The sequence below is a fragment of the Aphelocoma coerulescens genome, chromosome 7, assembly GCF_041296385.1.
Source record: "Aphelocoma coerulescens isolate FSJ_1873_10779 chromosome 7, UR_Acoe_1.0, whole genome shotgun sequence".
Taxonomy (NCBI): Eukaryota; Metazoa; Chordata; class Aves; order Passeriformes; family Corvidae; genus Aphelocoma; species Aphelocoma coerulescens.
In genome coordinates, this window is record NC_091021.1 from 21,867,586 (window position 1) to 21,895,510 (window position 27,925).

At 36.6% G+C, this 27,925-nt stretch overlaps 1 protein-coding gene across 2 annotated transcripts in view; it reads left to right on the plus strand.

Annotated features, from left to right (window-relative positions):
• FIGN (fidgetin, microtubule severing factor) overlaps positions 1-27,925 on the plus strand; it is a 106,152-nt gene that overhangs the window by 25,245 nt on the left and 52,982 nt on the right. The window lies entirely within an intron of this gene.

Genomic DNA, 27,925 nt, shown 5'->3' on the forward strand with positions numbered 1-27,925 from the left:
ACCCCTTCATACATCATATGCTGCAAAGATCTACTTTATATTCTTTTAGAGGACAAACTCCATTAGATATGCACTTACTGTACATTGGATTGTAAATCTTACAATTTAATGGTAATTCAGTGAGCAGTTATTGCTTCTGTGGCCTTTTTTCTTTCTTTTTTGTCCCATCTCACTTGTGAAATAGGGTTACCCTTTACAAGTGTCACATCCATAGATTCATCTTTTGTACTCTATAGTTGTTCCTAGTGCATCATTCTAAGTGAAAAGAAAAATAGGAAGCCAAAGCTACAGGAGGGGCATTGGGGGAGGGAGTTCTATACATAGAAATACAGCATATAGCAGCAGAAAGACCAAGGCAGTTTAGCATCAATCTAACAGATTAAAATTTTGCTGTAAAGGTACATTTTCTTTAACCTCATTCTCATTCGTTTTCCCGTACCACTGTAGTTGACGTTTGAATTCCCAGGAAGCAGAAATGGTGTCTTAATGATATGAGCCTTTTTGCCTCTCTTACACTGTTAATACTCTTAGCCCTTTTCTGATATGAAATACTTTTTGCAGAAACAATATACACATTTGTAAAGAAATTATAAAAGGATTCTCCTTTTGAAGATAATGAGTTCTCTTCAGGAACTGCAGGTTACGTGAAACACAAATGAGCTCTAAGTGGAGGGATTTAAAGTCCTGCTACAGCATTTAATTTCTTGAGGAAAGGAGTTCAGTTCAAGGTTAGCCTGTTATTGTGGCACTGGCAACTACTTCTCTCATTCCTGTTCTTCTGCCAGCAGTACTGCACAAAAGGCAGTCATTTTTATTTAATACGTAGGGAGGTATTAATCACTGCAGTGTTTTGTCGCAAAAATTTGTCTTATCAAATTCATTGTTTCACCACTCATGACAATAATAGGTGTTTAATTACTCAATAAGAGCAGTTTATAGATTCCATTTTTCCTGTTTGCTGGACAAATGGTATTGATTTTGTACTTTGATGCAACATGAAACTGTATTAAACACAATTAGAATTCTAAAGCTGGTAATGTGTATCAGTTATGGTAACTGAGCTCCTTGGTAAAGAAACAGCATCTTCCAAATTTTCACTACATTTCAATTCTCAGGAGAAGAAAAGATCTTTAAGGACATACCTTTTATTGCATGAGCTCTTGCTGGTTTTTTTCTTGTTTTTCGCTAGCATTTATGCTTGCTACAAACTTTACATATTTAACACAAATGGTTTATGTAATATTTTTTCAGTTAATAGTCCCTTTATAGTGCTAATAAGTTGTGCAGATTCCAACCTATTCAACAATTTTACCATTGTCTCATCCTACCTTCATGCCATACTTATGAACAAGATACCTTTTGTGAAAAATAAAAATTATGTACCCCAAGCTTGAGTTTGGACAGTAAAAATTTATGAGGCTGGGGGAGATAGAAGATTTCTATTTTTCCTAGAGCTCTCAGTTTTCTTGAAAAGGTAGCTATTAAGCCACATATGGGTTTTTCTTTTACTTTCTTTTTTTAAATTTTCTTTTAGTGATGGTTATTATTATACTGTCATTCATGGCATGTTTTTGATATATCAATACCTGCATAGACTTGAGTCTTTTCTTTGGGTAGGATTTTAGTGGATTTACAAAAGTTGGACTGCCAAAATGATTGCTTATTGCTTCCTTTATGGTCAGTACATTTTTAATTACAATTCTTTTCTGCTGCTGGTGCTTGTGTAACAATTTTCAGTTGGGAGTGTTTAATGTTTTCATATTTTGTGTTTGCTTTGTTTCCAAAGAGTCAGAATTAAACAGCATGAGTTGAAGGTGAACATACTCAAGTAACTATACCTGAACCAAGAAAAGAAGAATGATTCCTGTCAATGTGCATTCTATTTTACAAGCTTGCTTATGTAACCAAATCTTACGATATTTGTTGTTTGTTGGCTTCAAGCTTCTAGGTATATAAATTAGATAACATCCTTAGTGTACAATTCCTAGGTTTTCTTCTTCTTTAATTTTATTTCTAGGTTCTGCTTGTAGCCTGTATTTTACCTCGTTTAGCTCAGTTTGAGTATTTCTTAAAAATACAGACAGAATTTGTGGAAAATGTACCATTATTGAAGAACGTTTTTGAAGAAAGCATGTTATGGACAGTAATATCTGTGTTAAATTTTTCTTGCATCTAAATGCTTTCAAAGTACGGGTTAAGCAGAGAAAGAAAATGCATTTATTTGAAACAGTCACTGCGTTGCATATGAAGGTGTGGTGTGTGCTTATTGGGGAGCATGGTTAGTATCAATAAACATCCATTGTTTAATCACCAGTTTTTAAAGGAAGGTGTATTTTTGTTCCCTTCTTTGGGGATCTGTTCATATTGCAGTTTCACAAAATGTGTATTAATGTACCTATATTCATGGTTGTTTCACATCTTTTACAGAATATTCCCTGAACTCTGAGAAGCTCCAATTCCTTATTTAAGCTTACCTTAAGAGCTTCAGTGGGACTACTCATCCTTAAACTTAAGGACATGCTTAAGTGCTTTGCTGAGTCAAACTTTATATTGGGTGGACCTTCTTGTTTCTTCTTTCAGACAAATGATTTATTTCCTATGTGTTCTGAATAACTGGGATACCAATGGCTCATTCCATTGTTTGTGTTTTAGGCAGGGAGTTAGGTGTTCTTTGGTTTATGAAAATCAATACAAATTTCAATTACACAAACAGCAGGTGAGACATTAAAATTAAAAGGATGTAGGATGCACATTTTAATCTGTGGTGATGTCTCAGCTATCCAGATGTTATGGGAAAATTGAATAAGTGTAAGTGGGATTCTGAATAATTGAATATATTGTTCTTATTTATTTGGATTACTGTAGCACTTAGAGGTCTCAACCAAGATGGTGACCTTGTTGTGCTGGTATTGTAAAAACATGTAGTGAGAGACTGTTCTGCGTCAGAGGGGTTACATTCTAAATAGCTGAGACGCACAAAGGTTAATAGGGACACAAAGAGGCGCTGAAATGTGAAGAGACTTGCCCAAGGTCATATAGCAGGTCAGTAGCAGAGCCGTGAGTTAAGCCTACATCTCTGGACTCCTATGCACTAGATTGCTTCTCCAATGATTAAACTATCTGCCTTTAATAGCTATTGAGGGAAGTAATTGTCTTTGATTTAGCAGGGAATTTTGGACAGTGATATTTGTCTGCATTTCTACTTGGTTTTTGCATGTCATAGAAAATCTAGAGATACAATTCGATAATACAGGAAAGAACATTAAAGCATGAGTCTTGTTTTGCCTCACTTATTGTAAATTTTGCAGATACTTCTGGAGAGGTGGATGCTGTTTCGTAGAGTGCTAGCTGCAACTGCTGGTGTTTTTTGCTGACTTACACACCTATTTTTGCTTTATGTAAAATCAGAGGTAGGGCTAGCCACTTTGATTGGCTCTCAGGGAATAAAGTTTTAATTACTTTGGCCAAGCCATCCTCAAGCTTGTATCCTCCTTATGACAGTTCACTTCAGAAGCTACACTGCTTCATTTCAGTAACTTTATTACCATTTGGCTCAGAGATTGCTATTTCGCCTTGGCCACAGATTTCATCAGTTGCCCGGTTCACCTTTGTCCACACTATACTTGTGAAATGACCTGCTCCTTTAGTGCTTGTCAATAGTAAATTGCTGCATCCTTAGTGTCCAGGCTGAAGCACAGTAAAGAACACAACTCTTTATTAAATTACTGGATTTTAACACTAAATTTTTTTGGATTAAACCTAAATGTGAAAAATCTTAATTACCATTTAATACCAAGTAATTAAAGCGCTGGCCAGGGTCAACTATATAAAGTGCATCAGTTTGAACTGCCACCTGATTAATAGGCTTGGTGATATAAAAAGTTCAGCACAAAAGCATGCTCTGCCAGGGTCACTGCTTTAACAGCTGTAGAAAGACCAGTTTTTGCTGTAATTCGGGTCTAACAATTGGATCAAAATCATAATTTGTGAGGTGTTCATGGTTGGTTTCTCCAATGTGACGTCAGGTGAATTATTTGAATTTGACATCAGTTAAATTGGTTTTCTAGGATATATTGATCAGCAAACTGGTTTGGCTGAGATCTTTTCTTAATTTCATTTACATTCTTCAAAATGAACAATCAAGTAGGGTTTTTTTTCCGTCTTCCAAATCATAGTTAAGTCTAGGGAAGGATAGAAGGTAGTAATATGCATCAGTTCTGTGTCTGTATTTTCATTTCTTCGCATACAATCATTGATTTATTGTAGCTCAGGTGCTGTCTGCACTTTGGCTTGTGTTTGCCTGGGAGTGTGTGTTTGGGAGTGTGTGTCCACAGAGTAACACCAAATAGCTGGCTTAATGGCTGTATTTTTATATCCCTGTACCTACATCTTTATCTATATATATACACATATACATACCTCCAAGTATTATATTGTGTTATAAAAGCTTTTCCTGTGCAATGCTTAGCCCCAGAGGCTCTGATCTGCAGGATCATTTGAAAATTGTGCTGTGTTCATGTTTAGTATAGCAGTGTGGTGTTTTGTTTTGTTTTTTAAACTCTTAACACTTTATTGATGGGGCCTGAACAAACTGCTGCACCTTCAGAGGACTCAATTAGCTTTTTCCAGGCTCAGTGTGTGTGCAGCAGGCAGCCCATGAATTAGCAATTGCAGGATGGGAGCTATAATGATTTTCACCTACTGACGGCTCTGTGAGCATTAATTTTGACAACACCCTACAAAGTAGGGAAGCGTGGTTATCCCCACTTTATTACTGAGCCCACCAGAGGAAGGATTAAAGCCTCGATCTTACTGATAAGTGTGCATGTGCTTAGCTCTAAAACAGTAGGCAGACCTATGTGTTTAAGTGGAAGAGCCTTTTTCAGCAAAGTTAAGGAAATATGTTTTGAGCTAATTTTCTAATAGAGTAGAATATTTCCATGTCAAAGCTATGTTTTGGGTCTGGGATACTTGATTCTATCTTAGTTTTTCATACTTCAGCACACCACTTTCAAATAAACTTTCGAATCCTTTTTTTTATTAAGTAGTTTTTTTTATTAAGTATTAAGTACAATAGCAAAATTCTTAGCTCTCATATTTCCAGTGAAGATTGATGACAGTCATGTGAGTTTTTGCTGTGAATTCAGTTCAATTTTGGTGTAAGTGTGGATCAGATATTTTACTTAGCTTTTTTGTTAATGTTTTTGAATGCAAATTTTGTATTGATCTATGTTCTGTATAGTTATAACACACAAGGTCCTTAGCTGGGATTCAGGTCTCTGTATTGGGTTCCCCACTTCTCTGTAAGAGCACATGTGAAGAGGATGCAGTTAAGTGCAACAGAGATGAAGTCAGGAGAAACAGTTCTCTTGGCTTTTTTTTTTTTTTCTTCAACCTTCTTTGGAAACCACAGCTGTGGCAGCTCATCCAGCCATGAAAGGGGCCAACGTGCTCTTCCTCTAGCTTGGCTGGAGGTGAATCCCCCATCCCTCTAGGCAAGCCAAAATTTCCTTGAGGGCAGCTCATGGGCTCCCTTGCAGTATCCTGCTCCAGTACTCTCTTGGGCACAGAGTGCCGGTTCTGGGGGCTACGTTCAGATTTTGCAGGGAGCTGGGATTGATATGATTCATTCCATCCTCTGTCCTGAGCTGCAGGAATTGGTTTGTGTCCAGCTCTACAAATGGAGCACTGCATGGGCAGCTCAGGACCATATTGCACATGGTGCCGTATGGGGCTGGCACAGTTGCTGCCGAGCTCCTGTTCCTTTCTCTCCAGATGCTCGTAAACTCTCCTTTAATTTGTCAGTTGTGGAGATCACATTTTAAATATGAAACGGGAAATCTGACTTCCTTTCAGTTTCTTTTATTTTAGGGTTTTCTCATGATCTGTTTCTGTTAAGGATAAATGTCCCTGCTAGATGGGAATAAACACTCTGATGCATGTTCACGGACTCTGAGATAGTGTTCAAAGCAGTTACAGGTTGTTTTGTTAAACACATGCCTTTCAGTTTTACTCTTGAAACAGAACTGGCACAGCAATAAATTGAAACTTCACAGTATTTCAGGTTCTGATAAATAGACACAGCAAGCCTAGCTATTTTTTAATATTCCTACTATGATGAAGTACGTTTAGCTGAATGATTCTGGAGAGATGAACAATTTTGGCATACTGAGCAAAGAAGAGGGAGCTGTGCGATGCTAAATAAGGGATTCACTGATTAAACTATAGAAATTATGCCTCAGGCTGTGCTCTAGTTGGACTTTCCTAAAAAACTGTTCTTTTCATGATATAGCTGATACACATGAAGCAATATAAAAATGTCAGTCATTCAGGCATTTGTACACACATTTCCAAAAGACTTGCCCTATTTTTCAGGTGCTAAAATAGAGGCTGAAGAAAGTTGCTTGAGTAGCACTGTGATCTAGCAGGCCGTGACTCTTGTGGTAGTCAGATGAGATTACAAGGTGATCTTGTAAAAGGGTTAAATTTTGAAAAGGTAGTGGGGAAAACCAGAAAGGATTTATTAGTGTATTTGATACTGTTTTCTGTTCAGACAGTAGAAGATTGATGACAATAGCAGCAGCTTTCTTTTTTAAACTGAATCTAGACTTCTCAAGCATGTTCATATTCTCTGGTAGAATCTGTTGGAAATCTGTCCACAGGACTCCAGATCATCAGCTGAAAATCTTTGACTGGAAAAATGAGTGTCATGATAAGAAGAACCCATTGTTGTCCAAGTCTCTTGTTCCAAGACTTAGTTTGACAAGTTCAAAACAGCCCTCCTGTGAATACATGGCAAGAATCTGAAAAATTAGAGCTCAAGCTCTCTGTCTTTTACTACGCTGGTTCTTTACTCTCAGATACTTAAAAACTAGCCTCTGGTTTAAAATTGTTTGTAGTGAGCACTTTGGTCGGAACATATGTGTGAAAATGCACTGTAGAGACTCCCACAGCTGCATGCAAACAGAACTAAATGAACAGCAGCATTGTGGGGTTTAATTTTTTATATTCTGGAAAACTCTCCCAAGGACAGACCAACTAAATGATATTTCAGCCTGCTCTGAGAAGGTGAAGGTTGGTAACTGGGAGAAAAAAAAAAGAGAATTATGATGAAGGTTGATACCCAATCTAAATAAATATTTGAAAGCTCTTTAACAATTTGCAGCCTGTCGAATTTTTCAATGTACCAAACTATTCCATGCGAAGTAAGATGCTGAATGCTGACATATTTCCATTGAGTGACATGAGTCTGTCTCAATTCTGATACCTGCTTGACACAAATAAAAGAAGAAAGAGTTGTCTGAACAAAACATGGAATTGTTTGGTTCTATTAAGAAATGTCACCATTTATCTAAGTAAAACTGTTAAGCCATAACCTGTATCTTTTCTTTCACCTTGGTGTATGTCAAGGGTAAAAGTTCAATCCAATCCTTTTCATGTATATAATCATGGAGTGTAATTAATTACAATCTAGTTCTTTTGAAAAGAGTCCATTAAGAAACCATACCAGATGAACAACCACTAAAGTAGAAAATTCGATGCATTAAGAATTACAGGCTTGCTATGTAAACTTTATATAGCATTTACCAACACTTAGAGTTACATTAAGAGTAAGTTATGTGTTGTGGCAGTATTCACAGAAATGAAAATTAGAGGAAGAAATACCATACAACTCTACCAAGCCTATGTCCTTCTCATTAAGAGAGAACATTGACTGTCACTGTGGAGCAAGGAAAGCTTTGCATGATCTTACGACAAAATGACTGATGTTAAATAATGGTTTACAAATTAGTAGGTGGCCACACAGTACTACAAATTAATTGTTCACATGGAAAAATATTTTGTCTTCTATTAAAAGAATACAAAATAATAGAAGAAGCCCAAACTAATTTGCTGTCCTAGAGGGAGATAAACTGGGTCTAAATAAGTTATCTGAGTTCTTGCATAGCACTGCAGCTGCCACAAAGCAGCCCTAGTAGGCTGCTCAGTAAAGCGCTGGGCCATTGAGGCGCATTGGCCATTGCAGGTACCTAAACAGTGGGTGCATCAAGCATGGATCTAGAGGAGCTCAGTGAGGTAGGAAGATAGGTCTGAAATAAAAATGTACATTTGCAAACATGACTGTAAAAAGAGCCATGCAGGCTTAAACTGAAGACCTGCCTGTCTGTCTCTTGGCCTAGGTCAGTAATGGGTGGCAGAGTGTGAAGTGTCCCAGGTGTGGAACTGTGCAGGAGCTGCAGACTTTGAGGCAGGAGCAGAGTGCACCCACACTGCCACAGGCCCTGCGGGATGGGCTGCAGTGCTCAGCTGGGTGTTTAGTTTCCAAAGAGATGTAACTGCAGTGTGTAAAGCCAGTGGATGAGAAATAGGAAAGTTTTAACTCATTGCCGTAATATCTAGCCATTGAAGCAGGTTTAGGGAGAGCTTTTTTTTATTCAGTGGACAATTGTTAGCTATTAGCTGGAAATATGCTAATGGATCTAATAGGAATAAAATAAGAAAGGATTCCATAAAATGGCTCAAACTATCACATTTAATAGGCAGCGATAATCCTTCTGTAGTTTTTTTAATCACTGTCAACTTCTAGAGAAGTAATATTTTCACTGTCAAATTTCATAGATTGGAAATGTCTTAAAATTGTAATTTCCAATAAATTTATGTAGACTTTTTCATAGGAATACATATATGGCTATGAGTACTCAATTAGAAAGTTTTTAAAACGAAAAAATTATTAAAGTAGAGCCTTCTAAGGCCCAGTCTTCATGGAATCAGTCAGTAGAAAGAGTCTTACTTATGGTACCTCAAAAAATGTTCTGCCAGAAGAAAATAGTGTATTTAAGGCAGAGATAAGAGAGTGGTAGACTTTAGGGGGAAAAAAAAAAAGTGTGGTGTTTTTTTTGTTCGGTTGGAGGGTTTTTTGACAGGCTCCAAAGTACAACTGGTGTGGTGGAAAGAGAGAGAGCTGCTGTATCCTGGCAGTATTTTGTGACCTGGCAGTATTTGTTAGGAAGGGCCGAGGAATGTAGGCAAAGGTTTTGCTATGGTTGTCCTTCGTCTGAAAGATCCCATGGTCCTGCTTATGGGGAGCTTGACAGGGAGAATGTTTGTGGGACATCGTGGTTATCTGCATCTTTTGAGGGTCATCTTTGCGCCGTCTTCGCTCTCTTATCTGCTCTGGGCCTTTTCCTGTGTAATGGTGGTGGTGGTGGTTGTGGTTGATATTGAGAGACAGAGGCAGCAAGTGCAGTTGTGTTATGTGTGCAAGAGTTGTACTTCTGCTAAGTCAATTGCTTTTGGAGAGAGAACTAGAACAAATGTATGACTGGAAGAAACTATCACGAGTTTAAGTTGCTTTTGTATCATTTAAATTGCTTTTCATCGTTTGCAGGATGGCTTTTTAGTAGCAATCTTTGTGTTGCTTGTACAATAAAAGCATCATTCACGAAAACCATGTTTCAGTATGGCTTAAATAAATAGATAAAGAAGCTTCCACTTTTTGAAAGTGAGATTTCCCCCCTAGGTGGAGTGTAGCCATGTTAATAATGCCCTTTCAATATCTCCGGTGTAGAGTAGCTGGGAAGGCTTTTTTTTGGTTGATTAGAGGGCTTGTTTTGTTTTTTGAGGGTTTTTTTAGGGTTTTTTTAATCTTGTCAGGCCAGGTCACCTAATTAGGAAAAAGCAGTTAAGTTTTCAGCACTTTAGATCTTCCTTTTGGTCAAGTTACTTGAAATCTCTCTTTTTAAAGTGGAAGTTTTTGTGTCAGCTGAAGTCTGGCACTTTGACAGTCATAAGATTGTGAAATAATGAATTTATTAATTACTGATGACAAAACATTTGCAGTAGCACTTAAATGCATTGTGGAAATGTTAAAGAATATTCCCTAATATCATGCTACTGTGACTTACATTTCCAGGTATCATTAAATATTGAGAATTGACTCCAAGTACATCAAAATTAGGAATCACTTTGCACAACTTTTATGTTTTACTCTTCTTACAAGTTAGTAATTGGAGTATTTAACCTTACTCTCCCTCAGTTTATTAGAAAATGCTATTTTTTAACTATTAAAAAAATACTGAAGGAGATCAAGCAGTTATTTTGACGAAGAGCTTGAAACATTCTTGCCTAAATTCCACAAATAAAAAAGCCAGCTAAATTATCACCCTGAGCAGATTTGCACAGGGACCTCAGTCAACCTTTATAAAGGATAATTACACTGGCGTTTTAACATGGGGCAAAGGAAATGATAAAATTAGGGCATAAGAGATACTGCTCCTATTTTGAGAACACAGTAGAGTAATTGGTAGGGGATTTTTATTGCTGTTTTATTATACAGAGAGGTTTTTTTACTTTCACATGTTTAGATATTTTTTTCAGGCTCTAAAGCCTTGTGTTTAGAGGCATGAATCTGGGAAGAGATCTCCTAATGTATTAGTAGTATGTTTTTGAAGTTGTGGATGTTTTAACTCTGCAGCTTCGGTCACCTCTCCCCTAACTCTTCTTATCTTCTGCCTTATCTTCTTTGCAAAAGGATATATAAAATTAATTTTAAAAATTAATTTAAAAATTAAAAAAATTTAAATAGAAAATTTTCATGCAATCTTGCTAATGCTTTTTCAGGTCTCCTGTGATTAATTTAAAACTCTTCAAAATTATTTTGCTGGGAGTTGTTCCTTGCAAAATACAGGCATGAATTCATAGTTTTGTTTTGGTTTATTTTTCAGGATTTGTTTGACAGAATTTCACCTAACACTATTTCCAAACCAGCAAGCTTCACTTAATTTCAGCCCCAAATTACATCATTCGACGCTAGGAGAAGTTTCCTCCATTTCAACAAATCGAGCCCAAGTTTGTGTGACAGTGGATAGATGAGGTGAGCTGATGAGGGTCTGGGAGGCATTGCAATCAGAGTGGCAGGTGAGGCAGCTCTCAGTGAATGGATTTGAAGGACTAAATGTGAGGGTTTAGAAAAGGAGGAATTGCCATAGTGGATTACATCTGAAGTCCATCATGAAAATATCTCAACTTTGTCAGTCGCTGTCAGAAAACACATTAGAGAAAGGTGTATGGAAATCATGGCAACAATTAAAAACAAGCTGTGTGAGAAGAATTCTGTCAATTAAGTCTAGATCTATTTCAGAAAATCTGTGCTTCCTAAAGTTTTCTATTGGTAATCTTAACCCAAGGCAGTTTATTGTGTTATAATTGAATTTCACACACATCATCAGACTGGTATGAGTTTTCTTTTCCTGTTTGTTTTCCCCAGCTGTGGATTAATGCAGTTAGACAATATGTTCCCTGTGAACTATGAGTTATCTGTCAGCAGATACTAAGATGAAGAACAAGGACTATTTTTAGTGTAATCAAACAGCTTAATTGAATTTGGGATATTTGCTTTGAGTTAGATATAGGGGCAGGAAAAATTTGTAAGGAAAGCTGAACCTGCCTGTGCTAAAATTTGCTCTCAATATGGATGCTCTTACAAGGACTGGATAGCTGCAGAGGACTCACTTACATTGTAAAAATATACATGATTCATTTCAATTGGTCTTTTAAGTTTTTAAAATCACATTTGTCCTCTTGCTGCACCGTTTTTGCCAGTGTAAAGATCATAGGTTTTATTTGATTATATTTTGGTAATCTGTTAAATGAGACTGGGTCACCTTGCGCCATGCAACATTTCACTTCACTGCTAAAACTTAATGCCATCTTTTTATCTTTCACTGAGTGGATGTCAGAGGACACAACATTAATATAAGACAGGCATCTCTAATATTTCATGAATGGCCTTTTAAAAAAAACCCTCAAAAAACAAACCTAGGAAGTAAAAATTGACACTAGGCTAGTGAATTTAGTCACCTCTCTCAAATGTTGAATGGTTTTCCATTTATGTATCTCATCTATTACAAGACCTATTTTTTGTCAGGCAAGGCTATTAAAAAGCACAGGTGGTTTCCTTGGATTCAATATATTGTTTTCCTCAAGGAATGTGGAGATGAGAGATTTCCATGAAAAAGTGATCAAAAACTGAAGATAATATCCCAAAATAACACTCATAGCTTTTTAGTGGATTAGGGTTCACTATTAAAAACTGGAAGGCCTGGGATTTGGTGCCTTTTTGTAATTTTTTTTGTTTACTTCACCTTCTGTGCCTTAAAAAATAGTCTATACTTTCCAGCTCTACAGGGATGTCAGGTAGGTTAAATCAGGACCTAATAAAGCATTCTAAAAAAGTGCATGCTACTAGTAAATTATGGAGTCTTTGCCTTCTTTTTTTTGTATATTGCATTTGTCAAATGTACTATTCCAAAATCACATGGCAATGTATACAGATGTTGATAGCTATGTGTACATTTCTACTTCTCTATGTTATATGTCTACAAATATATTTAGATGTATCAAAATGTTGGGTTAGATACAGCTTTTTTTTAGCAGTATCTCTGCATGCTAGTTTTTGTATGTGGTAGAAAATACTTAATGCTTACCTGCTTAGACATGTGAGGGTGACGTATTTTTTGCATTCTCTGATACTTAGGGGTAGGAGAACTCTTGTAAAATTCTGAATATAACTTCTAATCCTTAACTGGACTAATTGTGCCATTAGATTAAAGCATTAGAGAGAGGGATAGCTATGGTGGTGTGCAGGACTTGAGCAGAAATAATTATCTTGTAGTCCGGATCATGTACTTAGAGGATGCATTCATGTTTCAGCTCTAAACACACATATCCAAAACTTGATTAAGCTATTAGTGAAAATTAGTATCTAATTTATATGTAGTAGTTTGGGAGAACAAGAGTGGAAGAGACCTTTTGGATCATCAGTCCGGTCATCTGTTGCTGGAGACAGCATGTCATATGATTTCTTCCCTAAATTTGTTGGATTCCATAAATTTATGGTGCTCCATGCTTAGCACTGAATATCTCCACAAAATTTATATGTTATTTGGCAATAATCAGTGTTAGTAAGTTCACTTATATTAGCATAGTAGAAATTTAGAAATGACTAGCTAGATATACTGGTTAGGTAAACAGTTTGATGGAATTAATTCATTCCTAGTTTCTAAAATAAGTTTGGAAAGAACTGCCACCATTTTTTTTCCTCCTGACAGTTCTGCTGTCTTTTAAGTTCAGAACAAATGCAGATTTATCCTTCGTATTGGCCTCCCGTCTAGGAATCAGATGGTTTTAACATGGTCCTTGATTTCTGTATAGAACATTGGCTGAGATAGGTGGCTTTCCAGGCAGATTTTGTGGACTAATAGGTGACCTGTGCTGCAACCAAATGCCATCGTTAAATTTCCTCAGCCTTTAGACTCTATAACTATGGGGGTTTTGTTTTGGTTATTAATGTGGATTCTTTTTAATTCGCACAAGCAGATGTAAAAATCTATCACATATGACGATATGTAGATTTGTGGCAGTCCTGAGAGGACCTTGGGTCCATAAACCAGTGGCTTTTTTATGTAATGCTGCATAAATGCTGTATTTTCATCTGTGACAGATATAATCTTGAACCTGTATTTTTCATGTTACTTAACTGTTTCAGAACATCATGTGTGAGAGAACACATCAAAATGGAAATTGCTTCTACAGAGGCAGCAATAAATATTGGATGGGTATATTGCATTGTTGGGCTCCATGTGTTTTAGGATATTCTCAATTCTCTTGCCCTAATCAACACTGTAAATACATGCTGCATTTTCTGGTCATCCATTTGTTGGATTAACAATTTGGACCTTGCAGTTTCTACCATATGTTTTGATTCTTTACTGTATATAGTCATGGTTATATAAGAGCATCCTCTAAGAAAATTACTCTGAAACCTTCTGTCTTTTCCAGCAATTCAAATCATGCAAATTCTGTGCATTATATGTTTAGTTAACTTGTAGATACTTGAAAATTAGGTAGTTAAGCTGAGAAAAGTCTTTACATTCATGCAAAAGTCTGTATCCCTGTGACACAGAAGTTTGCTGTCTTCTAATTTAAATACTGGAAGGGGTTGTGTTTTGTTTTTAAAAAGGTACATACTGTTTAATCTTCAGCAGAGATTAAAATAGTTCATAGTGTATAATTGAAATACATCAGTATTTGCAGTGATATATTATGTAAAAAGAAAAATAAACCAATATCGGGCAAATATATCTGATTCTGACAATTTTGTGCAAGAGGTTTTAGACAAAGTTGTTGGCATATTGCTTTTTTTGATACTTCCTTTAAAGGATTTTGCTTAAGTCACTTCTCCCTTAAAGTCTTTATAAACAAGTAGTATACGTCCCATTTTTTATCTACTCTCTGCTTTATGCAGAGTTAGAATAGAATCATAGTTCCCCACCTTGTCTTTCAAGTGAGCATAGTAAGTGTCATGGCCATGAAACTTATTTAGTTTTTGGGCCCTTTATTGTGTCAGTGATACCCCTGTGTTTTGTGTGGAGCCTGAGTACTCTTATGAATGACTTTCCAGCACCAGACATAGTATATCCCAATTTTCTATTGTATACTTTCCTCTGTGGATCAATATGGATTTTAATTAACATCCTAACAAAACTATAGTTATGCTCAAAGGTCACTCTCCCTGTGGATCTTGCTGGGAACTTGGTCTTCAGCAAGTTCCTATCACAACTGATGCTGTCAAGAACAACCATAACTGAAATCGTTTTTCATTTATCCTCAGGCAAAGGCACTTTTTTTCCCTTTCTTTCTTCTTCAGTAGATATGCACAGAAGTTTGCTAACTGGGGAGATGGAGCTGCAAACCTACTATAAATATCAAAGGTGACTTGATAGAGATTCTTGGAAGAGATTTCCACCATACTTGGAATGCAGTGACACTGTTTCATTCAACTGCTTTTCCACATTGCATTACATTAATAATCGCCTTGCAGGTTTCTTGGCAGATGAAGAGAAAGGGAAAGTTGGATGATGATTTTGAATGAATGAGGATGAAGATGAACTGTTAGCCTTAAAGCTTGTATGAGGTAGTCGGAACACGAAGAGCTGTGAAGTAGGTCAGTACTTTCGTCTTCTTTTTACATCACTTGTTCTGCTGAACTGCTTTTACAAATGTTTAGCTTATATTCACACATAGCACTGGTATTTCTGTGTCTCCTCCTTGACTGTACACTATCTGAGATTATTTTCAGCTGTTTTATCCCTTCTGTCATGTAGCTTTTGAAATCTCTTGTGCTAATAAGCATCTGATAGATCTCACCAGGAGTCTTGGCTTTATCTTTAGTCTTCCTTCATTCTAACAATTCTGCCTACAGTACATACTGTTCACAGGGTAGATCTTGCATATTGCTGTTCAGCTGCCAGGCTCTTGAGTAATAAACCCTGCATTTCATTTCTGAATGAGTGTAAATTATAATTTTAGGAGTGTTGTTCCTCTGACGGAAGACAGAGTCCAATGCCACATCCTTGACAATGGATGAAGAGTGCACAGCAGTCTGGAAAATGAGTTTATCACTGATCAGTTGCTTTCAAAAATTACACCTTATCTGACACTTCCTTCTTGAAGGAGAAGAGCTTTTATAGTGCTGGTTTTTAGGTTTAGAAACTTGGACATTCGGTCCACAATGACATTTCTTTCCAAGGTTCTGTAACAGTTCTGCTAAAAAAGCAAGTTAGCATTCAACATAATTTCAAGTTATACACAACCAATCTAATAATGAATTCTATTACTTAATCCAGTAATACTCTTAATAGAGTTTCAGATGTTTTGTGCTGTTATTTATACTTAAGAAGTTGAATCCAGTATTAAGCAAAACCAAAAAGCCCTTTTTTTTTTTCCTGCATGGTGTTTTGATGTTCAGTTGTCTAAATATTGCATTATTGTTATTTGCCCAAGGTCTCTTTAGGCAAAAGGGTAAATTTGATGTCTCTTACCTTTTTCCTTTTAGAAACTGAAATAGGGTGCCCTATTCCTCCCATGTTACAGAACCCAGCAATTCCAGGATTTTCACTTGCATTCTTTAAGGCTTGCAACTAAAGTTTCCCACTATGAAGACACAGACAGCATTATATACAGTGGCAATGAGAAGGAACCTCCCATTAAATAAATGATAATATTAATCTCCCACTTAAGTGATAATATTAATAATATTGTAAGTTATTATTATCTATTAATTTTGTTTGATATGTGTTTTCTGGTAGTTGCCATCAGTTACCTGCATTGATTAAAGAAAGTAGTGATACTGCTGTGTCATAACATGGACTGGAATCTAAATAGGTGCCCTTTTCAGTATCTGCATTATTACTGTCATTAAATCCATCAGTCTTAAGAATAAAAGTTTTAAATTGCTCCGTTACTTAGAACAACTTATACTTTTGCTTAATAAGTTTTTCTTTATCAGATATTACTGTCAGCAGTGCTATATCTGGTAAATCTACTGCATATACACCATCACAAGCTTAGATGTCATTTTATTAGGAGCTGCTGCCTCAGCAGAATGAGAATATTAATCTAAAAGAAGTGTATTTTTTTTTCCAAGCAATATAAACAAATCTATCCTACTTAGATCTGCAGTGTCAATATTTTATACTGCCTGTGTTGACTTATTCATTGTAGTTTTTGGCATATGGGATAACTCTGAAGATTCCAATTCTGGCCTTTCACTTTAGGCCAGTTCAGGGTATTTCCGTCCTTATCTGAGTTATTTTTTCAGCCCCTGAATAGTTTTCATATTTAATAAATGTGCATTGTGAAATACCCATGTTGCACTGAACATTCCCTCCTTGGCGATATGGGGAGTAGGTACTCCTCTAAGTTTGTTTCATTCTGAACAAAAGCTTTAGCAATTAAATTTTGTCCAGTGTTCTAGAAAGTGTCTACAATTGCTGAAGCTTTTTGAGCTTTGACCTTAGCTTGCAGATCCTCCACTGCTGGAAAAGGGAAAAAAAAATTCTACCTGGGAAGGAAGGAAAGTTTGCTGAGCATTTTTAGCAAAAGACAGAGATAGCTTAAGACCCATTTTAGTCAATTCTGGGTTCCTTTCAATACCAAAAAGTTGTAAAGATTTATTCAGTAGGTATTTTTAGCTTTATTACTTCTATGTTTAGATAATACCATTGTAGGGTCACTATACCAGTAATACTATCACTCACACCCCCATAGAAAATATGAAGGGTTTCTGATGCAAATACTAGCTAAGAGATATAACACTGATTGCATTGTCAAAGATTTTCTTTAGAAACAGTTGTAAATCGGCTGTAAATCACCAGTTCTTTATGTGTGTTCCTCATTCCAGAGCTCATTCCCTAGCATCATAATACCTGTTGTGTGTCTGGTAGAGCCAGTCAGTGACAGCCTCACCATGAAATCAGCTTCTCCAGTTAACTTCTGGCCTAGATTTGTTGTTTCTGTTCTCTAGAACATAACATGTTTGCGTAGCTTTAGCCTTTGGAAGTACAGGTTCTTGCTCAGAATTTTCTGGCCATGCTCTCTTGCTTTTCACCCAACTCCTGTTAAAAATACTATCACCCAAATAAAACTCTTTGTATCTTTTATATCATCAAAGTTGTCTAAAGTTGTCTGGTTGAAGATAGTGCCAAAAAAATATTTTTTTTATGAAGGTGTTTACTACTTCTCTGAATAATTTTTCTTCACTAGTGGTCCTAGTATCATTTATTTCTTTGTCCCTACCATACATGCTCTGTGGGTCTTTGCTGAACGTCTGCAAAATCATGCAATTGTTGCCTTTTTCCCCTGCATGTTAACCTGTATATTTCCACATGATAGTTGTCTAAGCAGGTACAATTCCAAGATGTGTTTTTGTTAAATTTCAGCTTCTAATTTCTATACTGGTCAATGCTGCTTGTAACATTTCTAGTAATATTTTGAATTCTTTCTAATGTTAAAAGTCTGTTGGCTTCTGTAAGTGACCATCCTTTCCATCAGACTATTCTTGCCTTCAGTAATGTCCACTAAACTGCACTGGTTCTCTTTCAATCCAAGAAAATTCTAAATCCACTTCTCCCCAGTTTCAGTTTGAACAGTTATGTCACTTGTTTTGCTTTGTCACACAAGTGTAGGGAACAGCATTCTTCAAATTCTGGAATAAGTCAATACCTTCAATTGAATTTATTGAAAACGGGTATGTGATATCAGTATCCTGTGCTCAGAGACAGTTGATATCTAAAGCACCTGACTACTTTTTTCTTTTGCTGGCACCTTTGTTCTGCAGATGTAGAATTTCAGTTGTTTATTTGTTATTTTGGGAAGTGAAAGTTGGTTGGGCACCATATTTTCTCTATTTTTGGAGGGAGGTTTTACTTATCTTCCACCCACTGTATGACAGTGTATGCAGTGAGACTTAATCACCTGACATGCACATGAGATCTCCACTTTATTCTGTATCTTTCTCCAAAATGAGACCTCCTCATCAGTCCTGCAGATAACCTGTTTGGACAGATATAATAAAGACACAAGGGAGGACAGCACAAAGGTGAATGCCATGATATTACCATTTGTCTGTAGTCTTATCACCTCTTGTAAGCCAATTATCATTGTGTCAGTGATGATCCTGGCATGTGTGGGAAAGTTTTCATTAGTTTTTCCCTTTCCCAAATGGTAACCCACTGCAGTAGCAGTGAAAGTCATTTTGTTGGCTTAGCTTTGCCCAAAGATATTTGCTTTAGTTAGATGATCCACCTGTCACTGATTCTGGAGACCTTAAGCCAGAATTATCTGGTAAAATGTGGGCATGATGAATGCCCAGGTCTAGACTGAAGCTAGATTTCATAGTTATGTTGAAGGTACTTCAGGAATGTTTTTGGCAGGAGAATTACTCTATTTTTTTTTTTTTTTTGCAAATACCTTAATTAATAGGAAAACAAATGTGGGTGTTTTCCAAAGAAAATACTAATACTTTGGAAAGTAAATTTTGCAATGGAGGGACATATTAGTTCTGGGGAACAGCATCCTAATCTCTCAATGCAGTTGCTACAGCAGTTGATTCTTGTAACCTCTGAAAATTAAGAAAGGGAAATTGTTAAAGAGAGTGTCTAGGCAGCTCTAGTATAGTTCTAAGATATTCTAGAATTTTAGCATAATAATTTTAGAAAGAACACTTCTATTTCTCGGGTTAATAGAAAAGCAGAGAGAAAACCTAAAATATCACACAAATCTGTGATGACCTTGATAATTAGCATTTATAAATCCAAGTGCAAAGGCAGTCAGTTCTAAAATGAGTGCCACTAAGGCAGACTCTTCACAGGATTTATTTTAGTTCTCAAATTTTTTCTCTTTTACATTGATTGCTTCAAATGATGAGAGAAATAGGAAACATCTTTGTTATTCAGTAGCCAGGTATTTTATCCTTTCTAGAAGAAATAGAAATGATGACAATATTTATGCTAGCATAAGTAACATAAATATTGTGGTACCTTACTCTGGCTCCTTACAGCCTTACCCCTTCTGTAATTCTGTGATTTACCAGGACAGTAACCAAACTGAAATTATTAATATAGTTGTCTTTGGGATAATGGGGATTAGAGTAAAGGGACAAACATTTCTGTTCATGAAATAAATTAAACTTAAGACTCTATCGTATGTATTGTTCATGAAAATACACGTTCATATATTTATGTAGTTCATACAACCAAAAAATCTTATAAATGGTAGTGAAGTAAGAAATCTCTGTTGCTGTTATTTCCACTCACCAAAATACTACCAGTGGAAGAGACTGAATCAAATTTAAACATACCTACCTTCCTCTTTCAAATCTGATGTCTATCATGCCCTTCTCTTGGTATCGTTCTTTAAGTGGCTTTTTCTGGTGCCCTTTTCTAGGAATTCTGAAGCTGACCTTGATCATTAACACAAATATTTAATAAAAAACTAATTAGCCCCTGTTTAAAGAAAATAATACCATAGGGACTGTAAAAATGTATTTAGTATTAAATTTTAAGGCTAGAGAGAGTTTAAGCATTCTTTGTCCATGCTAGAATCAAAACATGTTATTTGAAAGGTTTACAGAACTTGATTTTAAAATGCAGTGCTTGTTTCTTGCAGAAGTCCACTTACTTCTTGTGGAAGGTGCAATCCTCAACCATTAGTTTTTTCTCTCAGACGGAAGTTGAAGAAAGCTAGCACAGCCAAAGTAAAGAAAATGTTAACCTAAGGTATTTTGCTTTATACTGAAGCAGACCAAAATCGCTCTCACCTCAGGTGGGAAAGGTTGTCTCCAATGGATAGATAGTTATTGGGAGTTAAGTGGGATAAATTTTTGAAAAAGTTGGATTTGCAGCTCTGCTTATGTCCCTAGTTTTAGACAAGTGCTCTTTGTAAGGGTGTGTATTTTTTTCCAAAGTGAGAATGCAATAGGAGTTCATAATTTATAAAAGTTTGTTACCGTAGTGTCAGTGATGCAAAGTTACCATAAATCACAGACTGGGAGTGATGCTATTAGCGGTTCACTTCACTGTTAGCACACGCAATTTATGTTAACAAGGTTTATGCACCTTCACCAGGATTCTACTCAGCTTAGTTATTGCATCTTCTCAATCACATAAGAATATATTTTGTTTCATCATGGGGACTTTCCACTATATTTTTTGTTCATTATTGCTTAGCCAGACAGAGGAAATTAACAGCAGTGGCTGATTTGCACATATATACGTGTCTGTGTATATGTGTCACTATATACTTATATATATCCACAGTTATGTATTTACATACCTGTATGCTCGTCTCTACAAGTATGTGTACTCATCTGTATGTCAAAGCATCAAATGTACAAAAATTCATGCAGGAGGTTATGCATGAAAGCTGTTAATTGCAATGTATTACTGGTTTTAAAAAAGCTTTATTAGTGTTAAACCCAAAATCTCCTATCAACAGTGAGTATCACTGGGAAGTCCTTCCCCCTTCTTCAGGAATTGAGTACTTAATGGGATTCTTTTGGCTTTGAAATTGAAGAATTTTATTAGTTGCTAAAGCTATTCAGTAAGAGGGTATTTCAAAAGGAAACGTAAATTGCAAAATGCAGTGGGACACTTACTGAACTGTTGGTATTGTTTTGTCAAAAAATGATTTAAAATGAACTAGAAAATTGCCGAACCATCAAAGTATGGGATGTGAGAAAGTTAATGTATTAAAGAAACACTATCATGAGAAGAAAAAGTGCTGTTTTAAAAATGATATTTTAAGAAATTCACTTAGATAGAGAATAGGGCAAAATCATAATCTTTTATGAGCCCAATAAAGACTGCCTAGCTACTGCCACTTGATACAATACTTTTCTTATTGAACTTAGGGAAAAAAAATGTTCTACGGAGGATTTTGTACAATATAGGTTTAGTTAGCTTTTCAACTTAAAAATGGAAGAACAGTGAGACTGTGCATTGGACTGACCAGTCCTGGATGAGCATGTGCATGCAGTAATGTTCATATGGGCAAGGCTAGTGGTTCTGCAGCCATGGTATTCTAATTTGATGTGCTGCTATTGCCCTGGCTTTACTGACAACCTGCATGGTTTGGTAGATGACTTATAGTAGTGCCTCCTCTAGAGACAGCAATATGTTTTTCTCTCTTCAGGTAGACTTGGGGTGTTATTTTTGCTTTTGAGACATGCTGTGCAAGTAGCTGAACAGAAGTTAATCCTTCCTATCTTATGCAATGTGGCTTCTTGTGACTGGTCCACTGTATAAGAAGTTAATGTGGCATTTTGGAAGACCAAAAGAAAAAGCAAGATGTCATTTTACTTAAGTTCACTTGTTAATGTTTGTTTAAATAGTTACCTCAGTCATGTTGAGTACTGACAACAGATAAGAACTATTAGTATACTTTGTTTTGTGTTTGTGTAGCTTTTGGTTCCTCTGAAAAGAATCTGCTGACAGTAAGACAAGGTAAAATATTTGTATTTCCTAGTTTTCTTACTGCTTGACTCCTTTCTGCTTCAGTCTGTACTTACATGTCCTTATTCATGGTGTATAAGTCACTGCAAGGGTGTGGGCTGTTTAATTCCTAGTAAACTACTGAGCTGTAAAAAACTTATTTCAGTGTGTTGGAAATACAGGTTTTCATGCAATGTTCAAATGGAAGAGAATACTTTTTATAAGGAAACCTGCCCTTAAATGGAAAAACAAGTTGACAGGACTTCCACTTAAAACTGTAATCTAAAATGATTTCAAGCCCCACCTAGGATTGTTGCATCTGAAGCATAATGATGAAGCTCTTTGAAGTCAGCTGGCTTTGCCTATTTGACAGAATTTTAGGGACAATCAAAGTCTTGTCCATGTTGGTACCAAAATTCTCATTGACTTCAGTGAACTCTGAGTTAAACTTCTCTTAAACAACTGCTCTCGGTGGTCTGTGGCTGCTCAGAACTGCTTCCTTTCCCATGTACTGCCACAGTGTCTCTGGCTTTCCACTTCTCACAAAGGACTTTCCATTTCAGATCCCATGCAGCACAGAGAGGCATTTGCTGGAAACACCTGGATTTAGTCTGAGCTGGCCTCAAAGAGATCAGCAGAGCTAGGAGTGGACAGACCAGATGTTTGACAGTATTGTCTGCACATCTACAGCATTGAAAAAGCATCCGTCTGAAAGTATTTTAAGGGGAAATTATTACACATCAAAATACATTGCTTACATTTTTAATTGAATTTTGCCTATCCTGTCATCTTCAGCTAGCATTAAATAACATTAAAATCTCACAGTCTGTGCTTGTTTATAACATAGTGGCTGTAGTTAGAAATTAGTTAGAGTACCATTCCTGAAGCACAGCCTGCCTCCCCATCAAGAAAGTCTTTGTTTTGTTACAAAGAGCCTTGTTGTGGCTATAATACTTTAAAAAACATACTCCCAATGAGCCATGTAAAGATCAACAAAGGGTTCAGATATGTTTTCTTCCTTAGGAGTCCAAGTCTATCTTTTTGCCCACTTCTGTACCCTGCTCTCTTCTCCCCACCACTTGGGGAAGAATGTCTGAAACCAGTTGTCTTCTTAGTATTTCCTCCCACCTACTCTACTCCTCTGTACCCAAGTGCTTCCCAGAAGCACTTGAAGGCTTCTCTAGGAATGGTGAGTCCAACTGTTTTGGCAGCCTGCTGCTTTAGCAACTGAGACCGAACTCTCTCCTTTGGCACAGACAAAGCAGATGTCACTCATCAAAATACATTCACTGTAGTAAGCATGGGAAAATGAGCCAATGGGAATGTGATATTAATACCTTGAGAAACTGCAATTATGATTAATGCTGCAAGTGCTATTTACTTTAACATTTTACCAATGTAACACTGCTAGTTTCTTTTAGCTCAATGTGAAATTTAGAGTCTAATTGTTCTAATTGGCAGAAAAGGGAAAGCTGCCAAAAACACACACTGATTTACCTCCCTCTTGATTCTGTTGACATCGCTGAAGTTGCACAGGATACTAATTGTTAAAGAAAGATACTTTTGGGCTTCCTTTTGATTTCTTTCTGCAGATACCTATCTCTGATGTAAAAGCTCAAAATTTAAGATCCTCAAAGTTAATGCTGTGAAGCTTATGAGATGAAAGAAATCCATAACTCATCTTTTGTAGCTCTGCAGTGTCATGCATCTTTGGGGATGGTGGCTTAATTGATCTTTACAAATTAAAATCACAAATGAGCCCACTACAAAGCAGCAGTAATGGTTAAAGGAAAAGGCACTTCTGAATTTGATATGGGCCATATAAGTATTAGAGCCTAGAAGCTACGTATGAAGCATCTGGACAAAGTAGCTCAGCACGGAACATCTTCAGACTCAGACAGTTATTGAAGACTATTACTGACATGAGAGTGGACTGGTCTAATCTAAAATCCATTAGGCTGCCAGATTTATCATAGATCAGGCAATCCACCTCTCTGGTCCATAGACTCCATGGATGGCAGAGTGATGTGGGGGAACCTCTTGCTGCCATGAGGGTATTTATCATTGTAATAGAGGAAATACTGAAGGCAGTGACAACAGTCTTAATGTTCCTGTCCCCTAAATATTTTCCAAGAAAAAGAGATTGCAAGTACTTTTGGAAGCAGCAGGAATAAGGAGAACAGCCTTTTACCCCTTCTTTGTCCCTCCCAAGAATATGCCAACTTCTTTGTAAAGAATTTTATTGTGCCTTTCACAGAAACCTTTGCTGTCTTTAGTTTGCAAAATTCCTCTCTGTTTCAAACAGTTTTGTCTAAGAAGTGGTGGGTTATACATGGCCTGTTTTATCTCTTTGCTTTGTATGAGGCTCTAAAGATATTTGCATTTCTAGATCTTTTCCTGAGTAGGGATTTATAAAAAGAGCGGACTTTTAGAAAGAAATACTACAGCCATGTATGTACTTTGTATTAGAACAAGTTTTCACAACATTTCATGAACAATCCCTGACTCAAAATGTATTCTAGTGCAGACTGTTTAATTATGTGTGTAAGCAGAAGGATTGCAAGATCCAGGAAAACATTTAAAAACCTTTCAAAAAGTATATTAAAGTTTGAGCTAGGTGGCTTCCTAATGTCACTATTTTGTACCGCTGACTAATGCAGTAGCGCTGGCTAGCGATACTGGTGACATTGGCTGGGATAGGCTTTACCTGAAGGTAAAGGGACAGGATTCATGGTAAGAGGGTGTACTTTTTTATCAATTAACTCCTGGCTGCATTTTTGAAATGCTTATAAAGCAAAAGAAAGAATTTTTGCTATAGGTTTGGTCGATGCAAAGCTCAAGATCTCTTAAAATTGATGAGTCTGAAGTTAGCCAAGTGCCCATTAACATAATTTCCTTTGTTTTATTAGAAATAATAGAATATCATACAGTTGAAGCAGTGAAAATTTTCGTAATAGTTTATGCCATATATGTTGCTTAGTATATTGCCTGGTTTTGAGATGACCTCTGATCAATAAGGTTGAATTGTAGTGAGTCCTTATTTGCATACACATACATAGTTTTTATGTCTTTAAATATCAATGTTTTAATGTAATTTTCATGTTATAGGTTCATTACAAGTGGCCCATCTTTTATGGCTTATGCATTTGCTAAGGAATGATACCTACTGTGTACGATTATAGCCCAATGGGTGTGCAATGTAATATGGCTTAGTCCCTTTTCATTTCAATTTCTGTTGTCTTGCTTGAGCTCTGGGTGAAGAGGGGACATGTGGACAATGACACCGGCTTAGCTCATAAAGCCAAGGGAATTTGATTGTGTGGCTGAATCTTACCAAGGCAAATAAGTGCAACAGTTTTCAAGAAAAGATCTGTCAAAGGACAGACATTCTTGAAGTAACTTTCCAGTATTCTCCAAGCTTTTTTTTGCCCCCTCCCTCCCCTTTTTTTTTTTTTTTTTTTTTTAATTTGGTGTATTGTTTTTGCATTATATTTTAAGGCATGCATTGCAATGCTTTGGTAGATCACAGAACTGTCATTTGGGGAAAATGAAGGAAGAGGGTAAAGGATGTCTCTCCTCTCCTCTGTCTCCTTTTTCTGTGCCAGTCTAAAACCTTATTTGCCTCCCTTAGGTGTTCTTGTCAACCTATACAGAACCCACTGCTGGTGGTATCGCACACTGCACAGCAGAAAGAGCCTGTTTTATTTCTGCTTAGCACTATGGATTCACACCCTACAAAGAGTTCTAGTTGAAATCTGGCCTTGGAGAGCTGGCCTTCTCAGTTGGGGTGGCAGGGAAGACTAACAGTTTCTTTGGTTGGAAGGCATCAAATTGAATAAACAGAAAACGGGGGCCTGGAGAGTGGGAAAGCTCTTGATGGTGATTAGTTGTCATCCTGCTTGTCAGAACAAATGAAGAAGAGGAGCACAATGTTTGCACTGTTTGAACAAGCCTCAGAGAGCAAATTAGATGGTAAATGTGATCATAATTTGCCTGCCTTTCTTGAAACTCCCATGGTGCTATTAGTGTTTTTCTTTTTTCAGTAAAAGAGCTTTAACAAATACGTACTTCTGTGGAAACTGAAGTGCACTGAGGTTGTTTACAGGGGCGGTGTGCAAAGGTTTCTGTGCTTTAGTGATAGTGTTTACTATATCTACATGCTGCAGGCTGGTACAAGATGTGTAATGCCAATGGAAAACAGAATTTATTTCAATATTGCACATGATATGGAAAAAAAGATGTAGATGGCTATCTGTACACATTTGTATTGGATAGGTATGCATATATAAAATAAGCTTGTGCCTGAGCTTTATGTTGCACTTGGTTGAGTACTGTTGATAAGCCAATTACGGTATTTTTTTGAAAGATATCTGGAATGTAAATTCTTCTGTCCCATTATCCTGTGATAATGTGCAGTGGCAGCCTGTGCCCTTTCTGAACTTCTGGCACACCTAAGGTGACCACAACTGTTACTAAAAAGAAAATCAGCACTTCTGTGTTCTGTATATATAGAAATGTGGAATAACCTGTAGCATTTAGATAATGAGTTTGGGGTGGAGATGGAGAAATGCTACTTACAGTTTATTTTACACATGAAAGTATTTCACACATAGCAGAAATCGTTAGTGTAAACAAGTATCAATTAAGAGAACAAGTATGAGCATTGTTCGAGAATGAGGTAAAAGCTGTGATGTGAAAGACTCTTAGGCAAAGACAGATGACTGACAGTGAAAAGATTTAAAGTATTTTGATTGCCTTGCAATGAAATTTGAACCTGTGGAAAATAATAAAAATTGACGGAGCTTAATTAGAGACCTATAAGTAGCAAAACCCCTTGTTTAGAAACCAAGCACTTGAACTGTCATATCTCTGTAGTTACCCAGCCAGACAGAAAAACATCAGTCTGCATCCAAAGTTAGAATTTTCCTCAATATATTGCAAAAATAACTAAACTAAACTAAAAAAAAAAAATTAACTATAATTGTGGATTCACTGTATCGTTATGATGTAAAACATAATGGCAGGGGAATGTAAAGAGGAGCATATTTATTTTTGTCTCTTTATAAAATAATTTTAATACACCAGACAGCCCAGACTGGTCTTGCTGCTCTCTATCAAATTACATTTGCCTATGCATCTCTCTTCTTCATCTTCTATCCAACTTGGTGGGGAGTCACTGGTAAGGTACCCTGCCAAACAGCCAAGGCCAGAATATCAGCATTGCCCAACATCAAAAAGAGAAACTGTGTCCTAAAGTAAGGAGGTGAAGTTGGTGCTCACTGGCTCTGGCTTGCCGTGGTGCACAGAGTTTAGGAATTACAGTGATTCTTGGAGTTTCCTGTAGAAATGTGCCTTGTTCCACATCATCTCCAGCAAAGCTCTGTGATGGACATAGATATTCTCTATCGATCTGCTGGGCCTACTGCAGGCAGAAACATGTACTTTTTTTGTTCCTGTGTATTTTGGATAAGCTCGGAGTGGAGCAGTAAAATAAATGAAGTGTTTTGCTTCAGTCAGTCACTGAACAGTGCCAGCTATTGTATTGTGGAAGTAGAAGTTGGTAAGAATATACTTCAGTGGCTAATGCAGTTTTTACCAATATTTTAATATACTGAAGTTCCAATGAATCAAATTATGTATGTAGTACAGCTGGCAACATACTAGTGTATTCCATATTAGTAATGCAGAGCGACAAGCAATTACATTTCATTTTTCTTTATTGGCTATTTGAGGCTTTAAAATGTTCATTCAGCAAGTTAATGTCTCCCTTTTGTTATTTTTAAAGGTATGCGTACTTAGCAGGCTCGTACACTAATGATTTTTAAGATGTAATAGAAAGCACATAGGATATGAACAGTGATGTGAAATAGATTAATTAAAATCAATGTTATTTCAATGAATACTAATTGAATTATTAATGCTTGGATCAGGGTTTTCCCCCATTTTGTGATTAATCAGCTTGTTGGCTGATGTATGCATTTCTGTTGATGAAAGCCATTTCTCCATCTTCCTTAGTTGTTTTGTGGTTTTTTTTCTTCTCTCCTGCCCTTCATTAAAGGAATACATTATCAATACCAAGTAGGAGATAGGGAGTT